General features: G+C 42.5%; 1 protein-coding gene across 4 annotated transcripts in view; it reads left to right on the top strand.

The window, feature by feature from the left end:
* The first annotated feature begins 2925 nt into the window (after window positions 1-2925).
* Window positions 2926-21735, top strand: part of COL6A5 (collagen type VI alpha 5 chain) — a 100605-nt gene continuing 81795 nt past the window's right edge. For 2 of the 4 annotated variants that reach the window (XM_036431510.2, XM_045579301.1), the window contains exon 1: window positions 2926-3298. The gene's annotated coding sequence lies outside the window, so the exon portion shown is untranslated. The remainder of the gene's footprint in view (window positions 3299-21735) is intronic. The other 2 variants (XM_036431513.2, XM_036431514.2) reach the window with 2 other exon arrangements.

Raw genomic sequence — 21735 nt, 5'->3', positions numbered from 1 at the left:
ACCATTCAGTCGATTTGCATATTACCCTTATATTACATAGGATAATTAATAATAATGATAGTTAATATTTCGAGAACACTTAACGAAGGCCAGAAATTATTCTAAAGACTTCACATATATAAATTCTTTTAACTATTTCAGAGATGGATACTCTCCCTTGTTTACAGAAGGAAGTTCATAAGCTTGCCCAAAGTTACCTAAGATATGGGAATTGTACCTGGACAGTTTGGCTCTAGAGTCCATGTTCTTAACTACATGACGCTGGCCAGAAATTAGGAGAAATAATAGAGCAACTGTTTGTAGGTGCTCTTTTGGGAACCATCCTCAAATTCAACTTAGACCCAAATGGACATAAAATGCTGCTTCTGCTATAACCACAGAGATCAGTTATTGGTATAACCCAGGCCAAGCGCTTGCCTAGCCAGAATGGCTAACCGAGCACCGAGGTGCTGCCAAAATCAATGGACAATCTCGATAATATACTCAAATAAAATTTGAGGTGGACTTGGGCAGAAGTTCAGTTCATGAGTCTAGTTATAGCTAGGAAAATGAGATGTATCATCTTTGCTTGACTGTGCCGAATGCTATCTGGCACAGAATGTTACCTGTCCACTTCCTTCAGCAACTGAGGCAGTGCTGAGATTGTGTGGATAATTTCCACAGCAGACATGATTTAGACATGAATCAAACTGCACATCGCAAATGCATGAGCACCCAGGTGTTCCCATTTCACAGGAATGCTCAGGCTCCCAGGTGTGCCCATTTCACAGGAATGCTCAGGCTCCTGGGAACAAGGCTTCCCCGTGGCTTTGGAAGACCTTACCCTTTCAGTGCATATTCTCAGGCCTCTTCCCGGGACCAGTCAAGGTCTGCTTACAGCCACCACCGCTGTCTACATGCCTGCTGAGCGTCTGCGCATGATCCGTGAGGTTCCATGCGGCTGGGAGGGTTCATTGTGAGAAACTTAGGACTAGAGTGGCTGCAGGGAGGGAAAGCACATTGTCAACATGGAAGTGGGGGCCACGTCTTGTGGAGGCTGCTGCTTGAACCTGCTTCTCGTTAGCACAGCTCCTTTCCACCCACTGTTCCTTTTTACTCCTCTCTCTCCATTGGCAGCAGGATTGCAGCCAGGGGTCCTTTCTACGAACTGCCTCTGATTAGTGTTGGCTCAGATGTGCTCTGTGTGTTGTGATTCCAGCTACACGTGATCATTGATGGGGGACCAATGGCTTAGACATGGTTGGCCAGAAAAAGCAATGACAAAACACAGTTAGCAACGTCAGTTCATTTCCTTTGTGTGCGTCTCTGAGCACACACCTGTCTCTTCCTTTCTGTGACTGTCTTATGGTGCATGTCATAGAAGTGTGACAATCGTTTCTATTTTGCTGAGACTTTCCACTTAGCCATTTCGTTCGGTCCAATATGAATTGCAGGATCAGAACTCAGCCAAGAAACTTTCCTTGTCCGGGAGACATGCTCTTTTGGACTCACTTGTTCTGAGCTCCAGCGCTGGGGCAGCAGCTCGAAAGGCACCAGGGACGTATGAGGAGAAACGGAATTGACTGGCTTACGCGGGAGAGCTGGAGGTGCAGCTTTCTCCCCGACGGAAGTCTTGAGTTTATTATTATTGTTGTTATGATGATGATGATGCTCCAGAAACAACACCAGGTTGTCATGTACAAAGAGCACAGCCACCCACCTCCTCTCACCATTCTGCTGGCATTGGTTGGATCGCTGTTTCTCATTCCATCCCTTTGTTGAGGGAGGTCATGGCCGGGAAAAACAATGAAAAAACACACAGGTGCCTTTGCCTTTCTCTGAATGTCCCACCGTACCGATCATAGGAATCACCTGCTTCAGGATGAGAGGACAGCTTTCTCAGAGCAGCCAGAACAGGGGTGGAGGCTGGTGCCCGGGCAGTGAATACTCACCTCCCCACTCCCCACACCCTGCTCCCCAACACACACACACACACACACACACACACACACACACACGAAACTCCCTGTGAGAGAGGAGCCAGGTCTCAGGGCTCTGACCCCCATGCTTCAGGCTGAGATCTCCTCCCAGAATTGAACATAGCTGCCTTCCGTTCTGTGCAGAACATCCCATAATTCTAACCGTGCTAAGGGGATCCCAGATGTCCACACATAATATACTGAGCAAACATACCATCTTCTGAGGAAAGCCATTTCCCCTTTACTTAAAAACAAACAAAACACACCTTGTTAAAAAATCATAAAAGGAAAAAGTCCTGAAGGTCCTCCTTCAATTTCTCTCCATCCTCCCAACCCCTTTCCTTCCAAAACAAAGCGGAAGCTTTCTAGTGAATTTCAGAAGCAGCCCCACAATCAAGAGGCTTGGTGGCCCAGAAGTCCTTGCTGAGCAGGGCCTCTCTGCCCCCTCCCCACCTCCTACCCCACCTCACGTTTCTTCTGGGCCTTTTAATAAACTTTCATCGCTATAAGTGCTTGTAGCTTGCCTCTTCCCTGGCAGCACAGCCCAATGAAGCTGACAGAATGAATTCAATGGCACAAGCCAGGAACACGTTTGCCCATGGAAGCTCCCCTGGGAATGCATGTCCATGAAAAACAAGCCAACGAACACAAAACACAAGCCATTCTTCTAAGAACAGGCAATGCTTTCCAAGTATCTCTGCTGATCACATGTGCATTTCTGTCGCCTGCTCCATTTCCCAGCCCTGCCCTTCTGGGACGCTACCGGAGAGAACTCCTGCTACCCCAAGCATGGGTGCTGTGGCTCTCCAACCCCAGCTTCCCTGATATTGCCCCTTGGGGAGAATTTCCTCTGGTTCTCTGCAGGCTGGCTCCCAGGAAACCACTGAGTGAAGCACTGGCCCTAAGTGGAAAGGGCTCAGGCCAGCAGCAGCGCTGACCTCAGCTCAGTGGCCGGCAGACAGAGGCTGCCCTGGGTTTCTGAGGAACTCTGCCTTGGCTAGTACTCTTGGCAGCCCGTGCCTTCTCCCAAACTGCAGCTAGCCGCTTCGGACAAAGCCAACAGGCAGGCAGCTGGATCTTCTCTGGAAACCCGCAAAGAGTTAAAAGCCCAGCTGGCAGTGGGGAGCCAGGCCAAGGTCAAGGGTCAGCGCCGGCTTAAAAGAGCCGCCCTGCACTGGGGCTGTGCTCCGTATCACCTGCTGCTGCGCAGCGCTGTGCAGCCTGGACCTCGCTGCCTGTGTGTGCGCTCCCCACCCTGCGCCCTGGGCGCCCAGAGGTTACTGCGCGCAGACTGAGGTGCAGCCCTCTGGAGAGTGTCCCCCCACACCAGGGAAAGTTCGGTGAGTGTGGGGAGCGGGCGCTTGGGGCCTGAGTTGAAGGGAGGAGGGCGCTGAAGGCAGGTGTGCTTAGGAATTACCCCTCCCGATGATATTGCACCTGCCCTGCAATCCTGCCCTGGAAAGGATTTTGCAAATGGGTGAGACCAGATTTTTAAAGGCTAGACTCTCATGATTGGAAAGGGTGGTCCAAAGAGGAATAGCATTTCCATCCTCTGGGACCTTGTTAGAAATGCAAATTCATGGGCCCCTCCCAGACCCGCTGAACCAGCATCTCTGGGCATGGGGCCCCGGATGTGTGTTTTAGCAGGCCTCCTAGGAGATTCGCCTGCAGCTGAAGTTTGATAACCACTGACTTAATTGGAGCTCATGTAGTCTAACCTTGGGCTCCTCCCTCACCTGATGCAGGAGCCCTCAAATAAACAGCCATGGGCATAGACTGAGTGTAAGGCATTAGATATCCGGGTCTATTCAACTATAAGAACTTTGAAATGGTTTGCTATTTTGTTTCTAACTGTGAACAGTGATCATTGAAATTTCCTCAAACAGCACTCAGGGCTTCCACAAACATTTCTGAGCTTTTACTGTGTGGAAGGCTGCAGACAAGGTTCCTTCCAAGGGAAGGAGGGAGTTATGTACTAAAATCTGCAGACTGGTGGCATATTATTTCTTTACCCAGGATCTTTGCAACTTGGGGTAGTTAACCCAGAATGGCAGATTTGTTATTTTGGAAAAGATGTATTTCCTTAGTGAGCTCTGAACAAAAATCCTTAAGAAAAATTTACATTGGAAAGACATTATAGATATATAGATAGATAGATATAGATATAGATATAGATATAGATATAGATATAGATATAGATATAGATATATTGTTGTTAATCTGCACCCGAGGATATTTTTCCATTGATTTTTAGAGAGAATGGAAGAGATGGAGGGAGTAGAGAGACAGACAGAGAGAGAGAGAGAGAGAGAGAGAGAGAGAGAGAAGTATGAATGTGAGAGAGGTGAGAGAGACACATTGATTGGTTGCCTTTTGCATATGCCCTGACCAGGACTGGGGATCAAACCTGCAGCTCAAACCTGAAACTTGGGTACATGCCCTTGACTGGAATCAATCCTGTGACTATTCAATGTGTGGGCCGACACTCTAACCATTGAGAAACACCATCCAGGGCAGCAAGACATCTTTAAAAAAATATTTGTATTGATGTTTACATGATACTTTTTATAAGTAGAATAAATATGGATCCTGAGATTTCTTGTGAACCAAAGTGAGAGACAATTTGTCACCTTCTCTGAGGAGTCCAGAGCTAGCTACCTCACACTAACCCTGAGAAGAAATGAGTTGCTATGGGAAAGGCTCTTAGAAACACATATGGATGCCCTGTGGACCCAAATTATGCTGGTTCCTGTCCTGCAAGGTTCTCAATCATTCCTGCAGACGAGGCAGGCTCTTTTCACTCCAGAGAGAGCCCTACTCGTGAGCTGATGTTGAAGGTTCTATGAAGGGTCTACTGTCAGTTGTATTTGTTGGTAATTGTTTTCCTTTAGTAGCTTAACTAGTAAGTCTATATTTACTATTGACTCATCCTGAGACTCTGGAGCAAATCTCTGCAGATATTTCTCGGTTTTCTCCTCTCTTCGATGAGTGGAGGCAGGATGGGTGGTTTTGCTGTGGCACTTGCTAGCATTATTCTAAAATTTCGCCCAGAATTCCCTACCTGCTGTATGGTTGCAGTGGTGAATGTTCATAACACGTGAAAAGAGAGAAAATACTAATACAAGGATCATCTATTTAATTGTGTATGTGGGTTTTATGTGAAAACATCTAGAAGGTTTGTTCACAGGCTAACTTCTGTTTGAAAACCACTTCAGAAATGTCGGCAGAATTGCAAGCCACTGCTAGAAATATCACGAGCCTGTAAAAGAAAGTTTGCCACTGCAAATAGTCCCCATCCTGAATCATGGCTGCACACAGTTTGTTCAAAAAGTAATAAAAGGGCATATACTCAGCGTTCTTCTATCATGAAGTATAAGGTTTACAAATATGTATTCATGGTTATTTTATGCTGTGTTATTAAGTTCAAATCACCTTCCAAAGGGAATAGTTTTTAACTCTGGAACATTTCTCCAAAACCCTCTTGTTCTGACCTTGGAGAAGAGGGATTCGCTGGAGATGTGACTTTTCCTGGGGTTACAGTCTGCTTTGAGGATGCCCCTGTGCACCTCGTAGGATCTCAGATCTATGTCCTCTCTGAGCAGGTGCAGATGAGGAGGAGTTGTGCACTGGCCAAAGCTTGGACCTAAAGATGCAAATGAAACACATCCTGTCTTATGAGGAAGGGCTAGCTGGGGAGGAATTGGTGTTTGCCTGCATGAAAAAAAAATTTTTTTTTTAATTGATCTTAGAGAAATGGAGGGAGGTAGAGAGAGTAAGCAAGAAAGAGAGAAAAACATCAATCGGTTCCTTCCTGCTTCCCTTTTACTGTACCTCAACTGGGATTGAACCTGAAACCTGGGTGTGTGCACTGACTAGAAATCAAACCCACCACCTTCTGGTATATAGGGTGCACTCCAACCAACTGAGCCACACCGGCCAGGGCACATTTGCCTACATTTTTGTCAGCCCTGTCAATCTCCAGTGCCCTGTGGCACTATCCTAGAGTCCCTCTGACCTGTTTGAATTCTGATCTCTCAAACCAGTGTTTGGGGGCTACTGTAATTTAAGACTTGGTCTCTGAGAGGCCACTGTAAAATCCCACATTATTTCATGGGCCCAGGTGACACCTTGATTTGTATTGATGTTTACAATGGTAGTATCTCTTAGCTATGGTCTATCTAAAACTGCCAGCTCTTACATATTTCCTTTTATGTGCTTATCGCTATCCTTTATTCTTTATCTTTAAAAAGTCTATATACTTTTTTAAAGTAGCATGGCTAACTAATAATTATCTTAGAAGATAATAATACACATGAAGAGACCAGACTAGTGGGATGAGAGCGTAATAAAGGCAGTGGTACAGTAGAAAGAGCATCACTATTGCAGTCAGAGAGACTGCATGTTTTTGGGATTATACTATGTCTCTAAGCCTCAGTTTCTTCATCGGTAGGATGGACATAAAAAGACCTACTTTTTTCTGCTAGGTCATCCATCTTCTGAGTATATTTCTTTGGCTAACTTTAGCTACAAAGAGATTTGAAAGTGTGTTTTCATAGCCGAGCACATTGTGCCATTCATCAATACAGAGGGTCTATCCTATATAATAAAAGGCTAATATGCAAATTGTCCTCTCAAGAGTTCTATTGACAGGGAGTTCGACCACTCGACTGCCCACTGTGACGTGTGCTAACCACCAGGAGGTGGTGTGGAACTAAGGAAGGTTCCAGCTGGTAACCGGCAGTTGGGGGAAGAAAGGTCCCGATTGGCTCTGATCTCTGGCCAGGCCTAGGAACCCTACCCATGCATGGATTTCGTGCACTGGGCCTCTAGTTGATTTCATAAAAATTGGGTAATGGATAGGTGACCAGAAGTCTCTGTAATAAGGCTGCAGGACAAGAATGGTTCTTTGGAGAATGGCAGGTGACAATGGTTGTGGTGGTTAGTAGTGTTCACATGTGTGGATTGGAGAATAGAAAATGGTAGAGAAAATGTGATAATAACAAGTTTCCTGGCAACTGGATGGCTTGAGGATGTTCAAGCCAAGCAGACAGGCTCCTAAAATAGATAGGCGCCTGGGTGTGAAATTGTAGTAATAATGATATCTCTGGCTAGGTCTTAAAGTAGTTTATACAAATGGTTAAATCTGATAGTAATTCTGAGAAAAAAGATGTGCTTATTACCACTTCATTGATGAGAAAGTTGAGGCTCACAGTTATTAACCTTTGCCCAAGAGTGCATGCCCAGTTAGTATCAAGATGCTTCAGACTTTAGCTTTTCTTACACCCAGCTGATCTCCTTAATGGAGAGGGGGAAAGTTGTAGGAGAAATGAGAAGATAAAGATAATTTTGCATGCTTCATTTTAACTATTGCAATAATGTAAGAAATGTAATTTTGAGAGCAGGAAATAACAATACAATTTGCAAACAGTGTAATGATTTAAGAGGTCATCTACCTGGGTACAAATCAGCATTTTTATCACGTACTGGCTATGTGAACTTGCATAAGATAGTTAACATTACTTTTTTCTTCTATCTCATGGGCCAATAGTACTCACCTCATAGAGACTTCTTAAAGATAAAGAACAAAGAATAGTGATAAGCACATAAAAGGAAATATGTATGAGCTGGCAGTTTCAGATAGACCTTAGCTAAGAGAAATAATTGAAAACTGAGTTGAGATAGCTGACTAAAAATAAATCCAGAAAAAAAATAAAGTTTTTCTATAAAGTAGTAACAGCACCTAAAAGAATGATGAGAGGAAAATGTCACCCTCAATAGCAATAAAGTAGACAATACCTGAGAACTATAAATGTGAAATGTGTAAGACCAACTTCTGTAGCACCCTGTGCCTGAACTTGACTCTCTCCACTGCCCCAAACACACACACAAGACCTGCACAGAAAACCCAAAGCACGAATATGGGTCTTACGCAAAAAATACCTTCAATAGAAAGAGAAGCATTTGTTGTATGCCAAACAAAGGTAAGAATTAGTCCAGAAAACACAAAAATGACACCAAACTCTAAAGGATAAGAGGACATGGGTTTCGTAAAGCAAGGGCTTAAAGAAATGCGAGAGATAATGAAAGGCAAAGCCAAGGAAAGCAAAAAAGGAAAATAAAGCCTTTACAAAACCAAAGCCCCAATTAGAAGCAGCTGGATATAAGTCAACGTTGTCGGAATGGAGTTTTGACTTAGAGGACAGCTTTGGGAAAAATCTCATAGGATGCGGAAGATAAGGACAGAGAGACAAAAATAGTTAGAAAGAATAATAGTGATGGAAAACAGAAACAGCATAGGACTATGTGGTCTTTCTCGGGGGGGGGGGGGGGCAGGACGAATAGGAGAGAACAAAAGGAACCACATAACATTGTATTTCTTTGATATAAAATTATCAATTTCAGGATGCACAATTTCAGGAAGCTTTAAAAATAGCTTTTGGGGAAATAAAAAGGAATATTATCTAATAAAAGAGTAATATGCAAATTGACCATACCTCCACTATACCCACTGACCACACCCACCAACCATTCCCACCAGCCAATCAGAGCATGTATGCAAATTAACCCCAACCAAGATGGCTACAGCTACAGAAAGCAGGAGGGAGGCTTGGGTTTCCCAGGTAATGGAAGAAGCCAAGCTTTCTGCCTGCCCTAGCTGGCCTAAACCTCCACTCAAGGCTACAAAGTTTCAATTATAGAAGGTAAACAAATCCAAACAGAAATGGCAGCAGCCACAGAGCAAGCAGAAGGCTTGGCTCCACTCCAGGCTACAAAATTTCATTTGTAGAAGGTAAATAAATTCCAGATACCAGGGCCTCCGCTTGGGTTGCCAGGAGGTGTGGCTGGCCCGCAAACCACCACAGGCTGCACCACCTCCCAAGGGAACCTCCACCTTGATCCGGGACACCCTTCAGGGCACACCAGCCAGCCCCCACCCTTGCACCAGGCCTCTAGCCTATCTAATAAAAGAGTAATATGCAGATTGACCATCACTCCAACACACAAGATCAAGATAGCAGCCCTCATGTGGTCAAAGATCTTGCCCCCATGTGGACACAAGATGACCACCACAAGATAGCCAGCAGGAAAGGGCAGTTGGGAGGGGCCAGGCTGCAAGGGAGCACAGTTGTGGATGATCAGGCAACCAAGGGAGAACAGTTGGGAGGCATCAGGCCTGCAAGGCAGGGCAGTTGGGAGTGATCAGTCCTGCAGGGAAGGGCAGTTAGGGGTGACCAGGCTGGCAGAGGAGGGAAGTTGGGGGCAAACAGGCTGGCAGGGGAGCAGTTAAACATCAATCAGGCTGGCATGGGAGTGGTTAGGGGGTGATTAAGCTGGCAGGCAGAAGCAGTTAGGGGCAATCAGGAAGGTAGGCAGTCGAGTAGTTGGGAGCCAGCAGTCCTGGATTGTGAGAGGGACGTTCGACTGCCCAGTGGGATAGGGCCTAAATGGGCAGTCAGACATCCCTCGAGGGGTCCCAGATTGGAGAAGGTGAAGGCTGGGCCGAGGGACACCACCACCCTTCCCACGGCCCCATGCACGGATTTCATGCACCAGGCCTCTAGTGATAGTAATAAATGAAGGTGTTCCTTATAAGACATTTCTCAGTTTGAGAAAGATTAAAATATGAAAAGAAAAAAAAAATAGCTCAGCCCATATGGCTCAATGGTTGAGCAGTTACCTAAGAACCAAGAGGTTACTGTTTGATTCCTGGTCAGGGCAGATGCCTGGGTTGTGGGCTTGATCCCACATTGGGGAGTGCAGGAGGCAGCCTATCCATGTTTCTCTCTTATTGATGTTTCTATAGCTCTATTTCTCTTCCTCTCTCAAATCAATAAAAATACATGATAAATAAATAAATAAAATATGAAACGTATGTCTTTTAATTAAAGAAATATGGTATTCTTCCCATGAGAAAGGCTTCCCAAAGTAAAAAGAACATCATAATTAGCAGATCAAAAGTTTTATCATGTTTCAGAAAAACAAACGCATGAAAAGCAAAAAGAAATAAGATTAGTATGGTGTTATTTAAGGATAAAGGACAAACTATCCAGGCAGAAAAATAGATAAATTAGGCTGGTCATATAAATTATCTCAGCAACATCAGATTCCAGAAGATGATGATAAAGGGCTTAGAAGGAATGAGACCCAAGAATTCTATTGCCACATTCTCTGTATGGCTTCTATTAATTTCAATTAGGCAGCACCAATATAGATTGCTTTGATCAGTGGTTGGCAAACTCATTAGTCAACAGAGCCAATATCAACAGTACATAGATTGGAATTTCTTTTGAAAGCCAAAAACCGACTTCTGCGCATGGGCCATGAAGTTTCAATTGCACTGTATATGTGTGCCCGCACACGGTATTTTGTGGAAGAGCCACACTTAAGGGGCCAAAGAGCAGCATGTGGCTTGTGAGCCACAGTTTGCTGACCATGGCTCTAGATGATGTAGAGGAGGGTAAGGATAAGGGGGAGAAATCAATAAAAGGACTTGTATGCATGCTTATAAGCATAACCAATGGACACAGACACCAGGAGGGTGAGGGCACGAGCGAGGGTAGGGGGTGGAGGGTGAGAGGGGGGCAAGGACACATATGTAATACCTTAATAAAGAAGAAAAAAAAGAAGTTGTCTCTGGACTGGGGAACTGGAAAACAGTGGCAAGAGGGAGAAATTTTTCATTATATGACTTTTGAACCAGTTTATTTTTACAAACCATGAAAGTCTATTAATTATGAACACCCCTTCCCTCAATAAAAATTTTAAAAATGAAAAAAAGAAGAGGTATCAGAAAGACATCCTCATTTATGCGGGACCAAACTATCCATAGCCTAATGCACTGCTATGCAAGTGTTTTCTGAGGACCAGCATCCTCTAGGTCACAGTGGTTCTCAACCTTTCTAATGCCGCGACCCTTTAATACAGTTCCTCATGTGGTGACCCTCAAGCATAAAATTATTTTCATTGCTACTTCATAATTGTAATTTTGCTACTGTTATGAATCATAATGTAAATATCTGTGTTTTCTAATGGTCTTAGGCGACCCTGCTAACGACCCACAGGTTGAGAACCGCAGCTGTAGAGCCACTAAAAATTAAAAAATATATATGTGCCTTGCATTCTGTCTCTGTTGGACAGTGCTAATCTGTTCGGCATAGAAGACAAAAGGAAGAGTCAAAATAAAGAACCCAAGAATGTGCATGGAGTTATAGGGTACATTAATTCCATAAACTTAAAGAATTCTAACAATCCTTTAAACTTATAAGTAACATGGAAATAACTGTGGTATTGAGACTACAAACCAAGAAGTATAATTCTTGAGAGAAAAGCTACTGCATAAAATACCTAAGTTTAAAAGGTAATTTCATGATAATAGATTGGGAGATGCCCCTCGCCCTATAAAATACAAACCAAAAATTAAAGAAGAGGGAGGAAATGTAAACAGGCTAACTTTTTTATATCTTTTATAGGTGAGGGTCATAAATATTATTGTTTCATTTCTCCAGTTGATGAATTTAGACATTTAAACAAAAACTTTTTTTGCAAGTAATTTTACTTAGTTTGCTCTATGTAAAAATATGATAAGTATTCTTCTAAATTCATGATTAATGAAGGGGCAATAGATAAAAAGACAATAGATGACAAGGCAAAAAAAGTTAAACAAAATATATAGTCGGAAAAGTAAAGGATAATATATAAAATAGAGGTGACAGAAGTAAACCCAAACATATCTTACCTAATAATAGACAAACATGTAAATTGACTATATCTCTGCTATGCCCACAGCCAATCAGAGTGAGTATGCAAATTAACCCAACAAAGATGATGGGTTAATATGCATATACAGGTGCAGACCAGTCAGGAGAGCAGGACGCCTGCTATGAGGTGGTGGGGAGTGATGGAGGGAGCTACAGGAGTGGTGCTCCAGACAGAAGTGAGGATTTGCCGCTCCCCAGGAGCTTGCTGGCTCCTAGGAGGCTGGGAGTGAAGCTAGGGGAAGGAAGGTCTATTCTTGCACAAATGTCATGCAATGGGCCTCTAGTATCCTATATAATAAAAGGCTAATATGCAAATCAACTGAAGGCAAACGATGGGCCGCTATGACGCACACTGACCACCTAAAGGCAGATGCTCAATGCAGGAGCCGCCCCCTGGTGGTCAGTGCACTCTCACAGGGAGAGTGCCACTCAGCCAGAAGTTGGGCTCACTGCTGGCCAGCGCAGCGGAAGTAGCAGGAGCCTCTCCCCCCTCCGCAGCTGCACTAAGGATGTCTGACTGGTGGCTGAGCAGGCCTAAGCTATCAATCAGCCATCCCAAGGGCTCCCAGAGGCAAGAGGGCACAGGCTAGGCTGAGGGACCCCCCAAGTGCACAAATTTCATGCATTGGGCCTCTAGTTGTAATAATATAAATAAAAAGAGTTTAAATTCCCCTCTTTAAAAAGAAGATTTACAGATTGGATCAAAAAGCTAAATCCAGCCAAATACTTTCTACCAGAGATATGTTTACAATAAAGAGATTTGATAGCTGACATTAATGGTTTGCTACCCAAGAGAAAGCAGATATTACAATGTTATAACAGGTAATGTTAAGATCAATAAAAATGTATTTATATTAAGTGAGGCGTTGTGCATGCTTTTGTTTTTAACTACTTCTCTTTTTAACATTTTTTTGTTTCTTTTTTTAAAACCAATATATATATTAACTATTGACCAGTACAATTCTAGAATAAGAGAAAAGTCATTCATTACACACTTCAAGAATTATACATAGACTCAGTGGGAGTCATACACTAAAAAGGAACCACCCTACATAATTCCTTGGTTTGTACTCACTTTAGCTGGCTTATTTGATTTCAACATGAGTTGTTGTTTTTTTTTTAAATTGACTTTTTTCTTGTTTTATTTTTTCCAATCAAACTTACTGTGATATAAAGTACTCAATGATTTCAATAAAGGATAAATTATTTTTTTAAAAACTACTCGCACCATCTACCATGGTACTCTTATGGCCACATAATTTATCATTCAAACTAGGCACTTATTAATTATACCTTATTGAGGCATAATTTATATACAATATAATGCATCCATTTAAATTTTTTAGTGATGAAAAGCAATATTTTTGTGTTATTCCTGATCTTACTGAGAAAGTGTCTAGTTTCTTACCACTAAGTACAATTTAAGCTGTAGGTTTTTTGTACATGCTCTCTTTTAATTAAAATATGTTTTTATTGATTTCAGAGAGGAAGGGAGAGGCAGAGAGAGAAAGAGAGAAACATCAAAGATGTGAGAGAATCATTGGTTGGCTGCCTCCTGCACACCCCCTGCTGGGGACTGAGCCCACAGCCCAGGCATGTGCCCTGACCAGGAATTGAACTGTGGCCTCCTGGTTCATGGACAATGCTCAACCACTGAGCCACACCATCTGGGCTGTAGGGTGTTCTTTATCATGTTGAGGAAGTTCTCTGCTCAGTTTTCAGAGAAGTTTTTGTTGTTTGTTTGTTTGTTTCTTTCTTTCTTTCTTATAAATGAGTTTGGATTTTGTCAAATGCTTTTTCTGCCTCTATTCATTTGATCATGTAACTTTTCTTCTTTAGCTTGTTGGTGTAATGGATTGCATAAATTGATTTTTGAATGTTGCACCAGTTTTACATAACTAAAATAAACCCCACTTCGTCATGATGTATAATTCTTTTTATATTGTTGGATTTGACTTGCCAACATTTTGAGGATTTAAAAGATTTGTATTCATGAAGGATATTGGTCTCTAGTTTTCTTTTCTTGTAATGTCTTTATCTGGTTTTGGTATTAATGGAATTCCAGCATCATAGAATGATTTACAAAGTATTCCCTCTGCTTCTGTTTTCTGGAAAAGATTGTAGAGAATTGGTTTAATTTCTCCCTTAAGAGTCTGGTATAATTCACCAGTAAATCTATCTGGGCCTCACACATTCTGTTCTGCAAGGTTATTTATTGATTCAATTACTTTAATAGATATAAATCTAGTCAGATGGTCTGTTTCTTTTGGTGTGAGATTTGGCAGATTGTATCTTCAAAAAATTGGTCCATTTCATCAGGCTATCAAATTTATGAACATCGAGTTATTCATACTGTTCCTTAACTACTCTTTTAATGACTGTGGGATCTATAGCAATGTCTTCTCTTTAATTACTGGTATTAACCATTTGTGTTTTCTCTCTCTTTTGTTTTCTTAGCCTGGCCAGAGGCTTAAAGATTTTATTCATTTCCCCCCCACCCCAAAGAATAGCTTTTGGTTTTGTTGATTTTCTCTTGTAATTTTCTGTTTTCAATGTTATTGATTTTTGCTCCATTTAAAAATTATTTCTTTTCTCCTGCTTACTTTGGATTTAATTTTCTTTTCTGCCTCCTAAGGTAGATGCTTATATGATTCTTAGGTGATCAATTTTAGATCTTACTTCTTTTCTTGTTTGCATTCAGCACTATAAATTTCCCTCTAAGAACTCCTCTTGATGCATCCCACTCCTCAACCTTAGTTCTTCCCTGTGTGGCCCTGCATGGTGTGCCATGTCTCCTGTTTCCAGGGGGTTGTGAGTAAAGTGAACACTTCTTCCTCATGACAATTGCTTTGGTGTCTGTTGCATCTTACTATACAAAATTAAACTAATCTTGTGTGGACCCAAGTTTCTGACCGATATTATTTTCCTTGTCCCTTGTCTCTGAAGAGCTTTTTTTTTAAACATTTTTTTTTTTTCTTCGCAAGATAGGTCTACTGGTGAAAAATTCTCTTAATTTTTGTTTGTTTGAGAAAGTCTATTTTTACTTTACTCTTGACGGATAATTTTACTGGTTGCAGAATTCCAGACTGATGTTGTTTTTTCCCCCCTCTCAATACTTTAAATATTCTACTCCATTCTCTTCTTGCTTACATAGTTACAGGAAAGTCAGATATAATTCTTATCTTTGCTGCTCTATAGGTAGGGCATTTTTTGTTTTGTGGCCTTATTTATTTATTTAGTATTTATTTTGCTTGGTGTTCTGTAAGCTTTCTAGGTCTGTGGTTTTTGTGACTGACATTAATTTTGGGGAAATTCTCAGTCATTATTGTTTCAAATATTTCTTCCCCTTCTTTTCCTCTTTTCCCTCTCATATTCCCATTATGCACATATTGCACTTTTCATAGTTATCCCAAAGTTCTTGCATATTCTGTTCCATTTTTTTCCCCTTTGCTTTTCAGTTTTGGAAGTTCCTATTGACATATCCTCAGACACAAAGATTATTTCCTCAGCCAACCCAGTCTACTAATGAGCCTATTAAAACCATTCTTCATTTCTATTACAGTGTTTTTTAACTCTTGTGTTTATTGTTTACATTGCTCATGTGTTCTTACATATTGCCTACTTTTTCCATTAGAGCTATTAGCACACAATCATAGTTATTTTAAATTCCTGGTCTGATAATTCTAACATCCCTGCCATGTCTGAGTCTGGCTCTGATATGTGATCTGTCTCTTCAATTGTGTTTTATGCCTTTTAGCATGCCTTATAATTGTTTATTGAAAGCTAGGTATGACATAGTGGGGAAAGGAAACTGCACCAAAAAAGTACTGGGGTGGGCAAAAAAGCTTACAGAACACCAAGCAATATAATAATACAAGAAAGAAAAAAAGAAAGAGAGAGAGAGAGAGAGAGAGAGAGAGAGAGAGAGAGAGAGAGAGAGAGAGAGAGAAGGAAGGAGGAAGGGAGGAGGGAACTAAGAAAGGAAAAAAGGGAGGAAAGAAGGAAGGGAGGGAGGGAGGAAGGAAAGAAAGAAGGAAGAAAGGAAGGAAGGTCGGAAGGAAGGAAGGAAGGAAGGAAGGAAGGAAGGAAGGAAGGAAGGAAGGAAGGAAGGAAGGAAGGAAGGAGACTACAAGAATAAACTCTGTGTTTCACGTACTCACAATTGTAAACCTACTTTTGCCTACCCCTGTATTTAGTGATGTGGTTGTGAGCTGAGGAAGGAGGGGAAGCATTCCATAGTCCTGTGATTAAATCTCAGTTTTGTTGTTTGTTGTGAGAACCTGTGTTCTGGGCTGTGAACTTCATAGGTGCTTCCCATTTTTTTTTCCTCCTTAGATGGGACAGGATGACTACAGGGGCCTGGAGTTGGGTATTTCCCTTTTCTTAGGTTGGTTAGATTCTAGTGAGATCCAAGTAGGATTTTACTGGTAAGATAGTTTCTCCTGAGGGCAGGTCTTGTTAAGAAGAAGAGAAGTTTATGGAGTATTTCAAAGTGCTTCTTTTCTCTTCGGTAGGTAAAACTTAACAAGAGTATAGGTATCATCCTAACACTGGGCAATGGCCTGGAGTTTTTTGTTTAGGGGGGAAAAAAAATAAAATAAAATAAAATAAATATATATATATATATATATATATAAATTATATATATATATATATATATATATATATATATATATATATAATTGATTTTTTTTTACAGAGAGGAAAGGAGAAGGATAGAGAGTTAAAAACACGGATGAGAGAGAAACATCAATCAGCTGCCTCCTGAACACACCCTACTGGGGATGTGCCCACAACCAAGGTACTGCCCTTGACCAGAATCAAACCTGAGACCCTTCAGTCTGCATGGCCTGGAGTTTTTAATTCTCAGGTTTGTCTACACTGAGCCTCCAGCAATTTCCAATTGTAGTTTACGTTTTCCTACCCAGGCGCTGGTTTCCACAGAGGTTTCTGCTCCTTTAAATTGTGATTTTCCAGCCGAAACCAGTTTGGCTCAGTGGATAGAGTGAAAGGTCCCAGGTTTGATTCCGGTCAAGGGCATGTATCTTGGTTGCAGGCACATCCCCAGTAAGTAGTGTGCAAGAGGCAGCTGGTCGAAGTTTCTCTCTCATCGACATTTCTAGCTCTCTATCCCTCTTCCTTCCTCTCTGTGGAAAATCAATAAACTATATTAAAAAAATAAATTGTGATTTTCCAGCCATAACCGGTTTTGCTCAGTGGGTAGAGTGTCGGCCAGCGGACTCAAGGGTCCCAGGTTCGATTCCTGTCAAGGGCATGTACCTTGGTTGCAGGCACATCCCCAGTAAGGAGTGTGCAAGAGGCAGCTGATCGATGTTTCTCTCTCATCAACGTTTCTATCTCTCTATCCCTCTCCCTTCCTCTCTGTAAAAAATTAACAAAATATTTAAAATAAATAAATAAATAAAATGAATTGTGATTTTCCATATCTGCTTACTGATCTCTCCAATTTTGGAGCAGTGGTTTACCCTATGACCTCACTCCTGATGGATATAAGCAGAGGTGATGATTTTCAGTTTCTTTCACTTTCTACCAGCTGTTAGGAGGACAGAGTTGACTTTAAGCTCTTTATATGCTGGACTAGACAACAGTCAGACTAGAACGGTATTACGAGATAAACAAGAAAATGTCAATCATCACACTCAGGAAAATAGAATTTTTAATTTAAGCATGAACTAAAAATATACACAACACCAAAGCCTAGATTTACATTTGATATTTTTAAAAAACTTGGATCAGCCGAAACCAGTTTGGCTCAGTGGTAGAATGTCGGTCTGCGGCCTGAAAGGTCCCAGGTTCGATTCTGGTCAGAGGCATGTACATTGGTTGTGGGCACATCCCCAGTAGGGGGTGTGCAAGAGGCAGCTGGTCGATGTTTCTCTCTCATCGACGTTTCTAGCTCTCTATCTCTCTCCTTTCCACTCTGTAAAAAAAAATCAATAAAATATATTTTTTTAAAAAATAAAAATAAAAATAAAAAACTTGGATCATACCTGATATACTCAACTCTGCATTTACCCATCATTAATGTATACTTTCAGTTAAATTTAGCAAGCATTTACTTGCTTGGCATTGTATTAGGAGAATCACAAATAGAAGAAAACATGGTTCATTCTCTTAAAAATTACACTAAAGATGGATGACAAAACATGTATACAGAAATACATAATATAGCTGAAAAAATATATACTTCAGTTTTTAATAAATAATGGTATAAACTGAGTATTGGGAGCAGGTGGAAATATGGAAGGGGGATGCCCCTATAGTAGTCAGGGAATAGGTTGAGCAGCTCTTAAGTATAGTTGGGATTTGAATTTGTGCATAAGACAGGACTGTTTATGCTTGCGGCAGAAGAAAAATAGTGTAGATACCATGTTTGGTCGGCTCCAGAGCAATAGGGAATTGGAGAGCTCTCCAGTGAGTCTGGAAAGTTGTAACAGAAAGGAACCATCATAGAGGCCTCAATCTTGGATATCCCAGCAGGCCTGGTGTCCAAGCACTGTCAAAGGTTACCAAGTGTATATTGGACAGGATTCTTTTGCATGGGAATCATCAAACTAGCCAAGCACAAATGGGAATTATTGGCTGAGATACTTTAAAAAGTTTAGGAATTGGTCAGACTGATGAGGAAGTTGATGCCATCACAAATATGTCTCTCTTGATCTTGGAGTTCTCCTTCATTGTGCAAGATGACCCAGAAACTAGGCTTTTGTGGAGTACAGATGGAGAGATGACTTGACCTTTAGTTCTTAACATCTTTCAGGATCTCTTGTTCCTATGGCTACAAAAGGGGTGGGGGGAGAGAGAAATTAAATTTTATGGTTTTAGAGTGCTATTTGTACCATGTTTGATTTAGGGTTTAGCAGTATAAACCTCCAATAAACTGTTTACATATTTATTTCCAATTCAGCAGACTCAAGACTTACACCAATGGCTTTAGTGTGTGCTATTATAATTTATGAAATAATCACTGTTTTCTTTTAGCATTTGAACTTGTCAAAAGGTTGCAAACTTTGCAATGTGCCTTTGTGTTTCACTAAATGAAGCTTTTTTTGTTTTCCTATTTCACCAAGTCACTTTTAGAACTCATGCCCTATATTATAAAACAGACTGTCCCATTAAAAATACAGTTTACAATTTGGAATGAGCAAGATTTGTCATCACAGATGTTCATGACCAAAGGAATGTAATCAAAGGAAGGAGGTGATTCGTTATTATTCCATTATTACTGTGTAGATTTGTTTCTTGGCAATGGCTGTCGAGTTTCCTTCCCCATTTCTCTGTGGCTGGCCTACATGTGCTGCACATCCCCACAGGAAACAGTGAGGCCATCTGGTTGCTGGCCAGTATTCAGTGTGTAGAGCCTTCTCTCCATATGTTTGGCTATTGATTCTCCCTGAAGTGGGTTCAGGGTGCCCTTCCCTCAGAGATGATACTAGCTTTTAATTCCAACCAGCCTCTCAGAATTTGAGCATTTGAAAATGTGAGAATGGGCAAGTTAGTTCACTTGGCAGCTACTTGAGCTGGGGAGTGCCCTAAGTCTGGTTTGGGGTATATAACCTCCAAAATGGCCAGTTAGCTTCCCCAGCGAATCACTTGCTCATGCCACTCTCTACCTCAGGACCTTCCATCATAGCCTCAAGGGCTGAGAGCCTTTCAGGTTAGGAGGAACCTCAGTGATGTGTCTCAACCCTCTCATAAGTGCTGGAACCCCACTCTGATGTCTTGGGACCTCCACAACCCCAATCTTTCCTTCACTTTTAATTTTGGAAAAGTTGGCAATTTAGTATTGGCTATTGCATTCCTATTCCAAACTTCAAGATGCCACAAGATAGATAGGGAAGTTGAACCATTGAAGAACCTAGAGATGTAGGTAATTAATCAAAGGAGATTGCCCAAGAATAAACCACAGGGTATGGTGTGGAAGTACTTGGATAAGAGCTGGGGTTGGGAGGGAGATTGGGAGTGATGAGCCCAGATTACAACATTGGAAATTTCTAGCTGCAGGTGGCTGCCCTCTTCTATTCACATCTTCTCTGGAGGAACACAAGCTTTTATTCTATTCTCAGGAATATGTTACCAGCCAAGGGGATGGACAATGGCCATATACACTCTAAAAAATTAAATTTATCTTTAAGGCACAAGCAATATGAAGCTGGACAAATCAGAGAAACTTATACTAAAGGAAGCAGAAGTATTTGGAAAAAGAAAATAAGAAGGTCAAATGAGAGACATCAGACAAATGGCCCAATAAAACATCTCTCACTCATCTCCCTAGCTCCCCAACAACAATTTAGCATCCCACTCTGAACAAAGTGACTTTGTGGGATCTTTGGGAACCAGGCAGGAGACTGTGAAACCCGGGTGCAGTTTGAGACTGAAGAGGGCCAGGCTGAAAAGGCAGGTTTGCACTCGGGTAGTATATGCACTGACTGTGGTCTCAGTGACAGACCTAGGAACAGCTCTGTGTCCCCAAGGGCTCAGTTGCATCCCCTTTTGGTTTTAGTTCCGTCACCAGCACTATATACCAAGGGACCCGGGAGGAGTCATGTAGACCCTAAAGTGGTCTGTGAACCAGTTTCAGCCCCTCTTGACCAAGTCCAGAAACCCCTGGAGGTAACGTCATTAAGATGGCAACATAGCTTGTTCCCGACTTCAGTTCCCCTCTCAGGAAAATCAACTATGGTAGCAACTATCCATGGACAAGATACCACTGTGAAAATCCCAGATCCTGGGGTAGGATAGAAACCAAGAAGGACCACAGGCTAAGAGGAGTAGTTCACTTTGATTACATTACCCCTCCCGTAGGCCATCACAGCACCCACACAGAGAGGGTCCCCCTGGGTCTTTGGTTCATCCAGTGGGAAAGAGAGCCCCTGGGCAGCCCTCCAAGCATCGCAGGACACTTCCCAGGAGGCCCACTGAAGACTCACATCATCGGGATTACTGGGGAATCTGCAGGACTTGACCACTGGGACAAGAAAGAGATGGAGAGGGGGATGGGCCTTATCGCAACTGGTGCTCAGATCTTGATGAACCACATTTCTGTTTGCAGCAGCATCTGGATAGAGATTCTAACCAGTGGCTCTGCCCATCCACAGAGCCAACTCTTAGGCCTGTATGGCCAGGGAGCTTAGTTGGCCATTCTGCCTGATTTGAGCCCCCAACCAATGGGCCATACCCGCTGTGGAGACCCTTCTATGGTCTCCCCAGCAAGGAAGCAATTTGCAGCCCACCCAACTATTGGCATAGCCTCTGGTCCTGAGTGAACAGATGCCTAGACAGCTGTGGAACGCATTTTATAGCTCTGCTCAGGCAGGAAACTAAGCCAGTAGCCCTGCCCAATTGTTGAGCCTTGCTGCTGGCCTCATATAACCAGGGAACCTGAAGAAGAACTCAGTGCAGCCTTGGAGCACAGCCTGTGGTACCGCCCCTCAGCAGAGCTCAGCCTCCAGCCCTACTTGATTGCCAAACACAGCCTGCAGACTTACCTCGGTAGGGAGCCCAGCCAGTGACCCACCCTATCACAGGGTAGAGCTTGCAGCTCCAACCTACCAGGGTGCCTGAACAGTGATCCTGCCCAACCTCAGAGCACAGTCTCCAGTCCTAATGCCCCCACAATTGCAGGCTACAGCGAAGGTCTTGCCCAATAAGAGAGCCTGGGCAGCAACATCACCCACAGTGGCGCACAGCTAGCGGACTTCCTGATTGTGAAGTCTGCAACCTCACAACTTTGAGGCACAGTCTGTGGCCTTGCCTGATGGCAGAGCACAGCCCTATCCAGAACATGGGATGCTTAAACATGGAGGTTAGCCAGTGGAACCATTCAGTTGGAGAACATAGCCTGAGTGAGATTCCACTGGACCAAGAGTGATTGCAGAGCCCAATCCATAATCCTGCCCAATTGTGGAGTCCAGCCATTAGAATTGCCCTGCCAGGGAACACAGTCTGTGATCTAGTCAGACCAGAGGTAATTACAGAGCTCAGCTAGTGGTTTCAGA

Source organism: Pipistrellus kuhlii, unplaced genomic scaffold (assembly GCF_014108245.1).
Source record: "Pipistrellus kuhlii isolate mPipKuh1 unplaced genomic scaffold, mPipKuh1.p scaffold_m20_p_11, whole genome shotgun sequence".
NCBI classification, from domain to species: Eukaryota; Metazoa; Chordata; class Mammalia; order Chiroptera; family Vespertilionidae; genus Pipistrellus; species Pipistrellus kuhlii.
The sequence above is the reverse complement of the archived record's forward strand: the minus strand, read 5'-3'. Positions and strand labels throughout refer to the sequence as shown.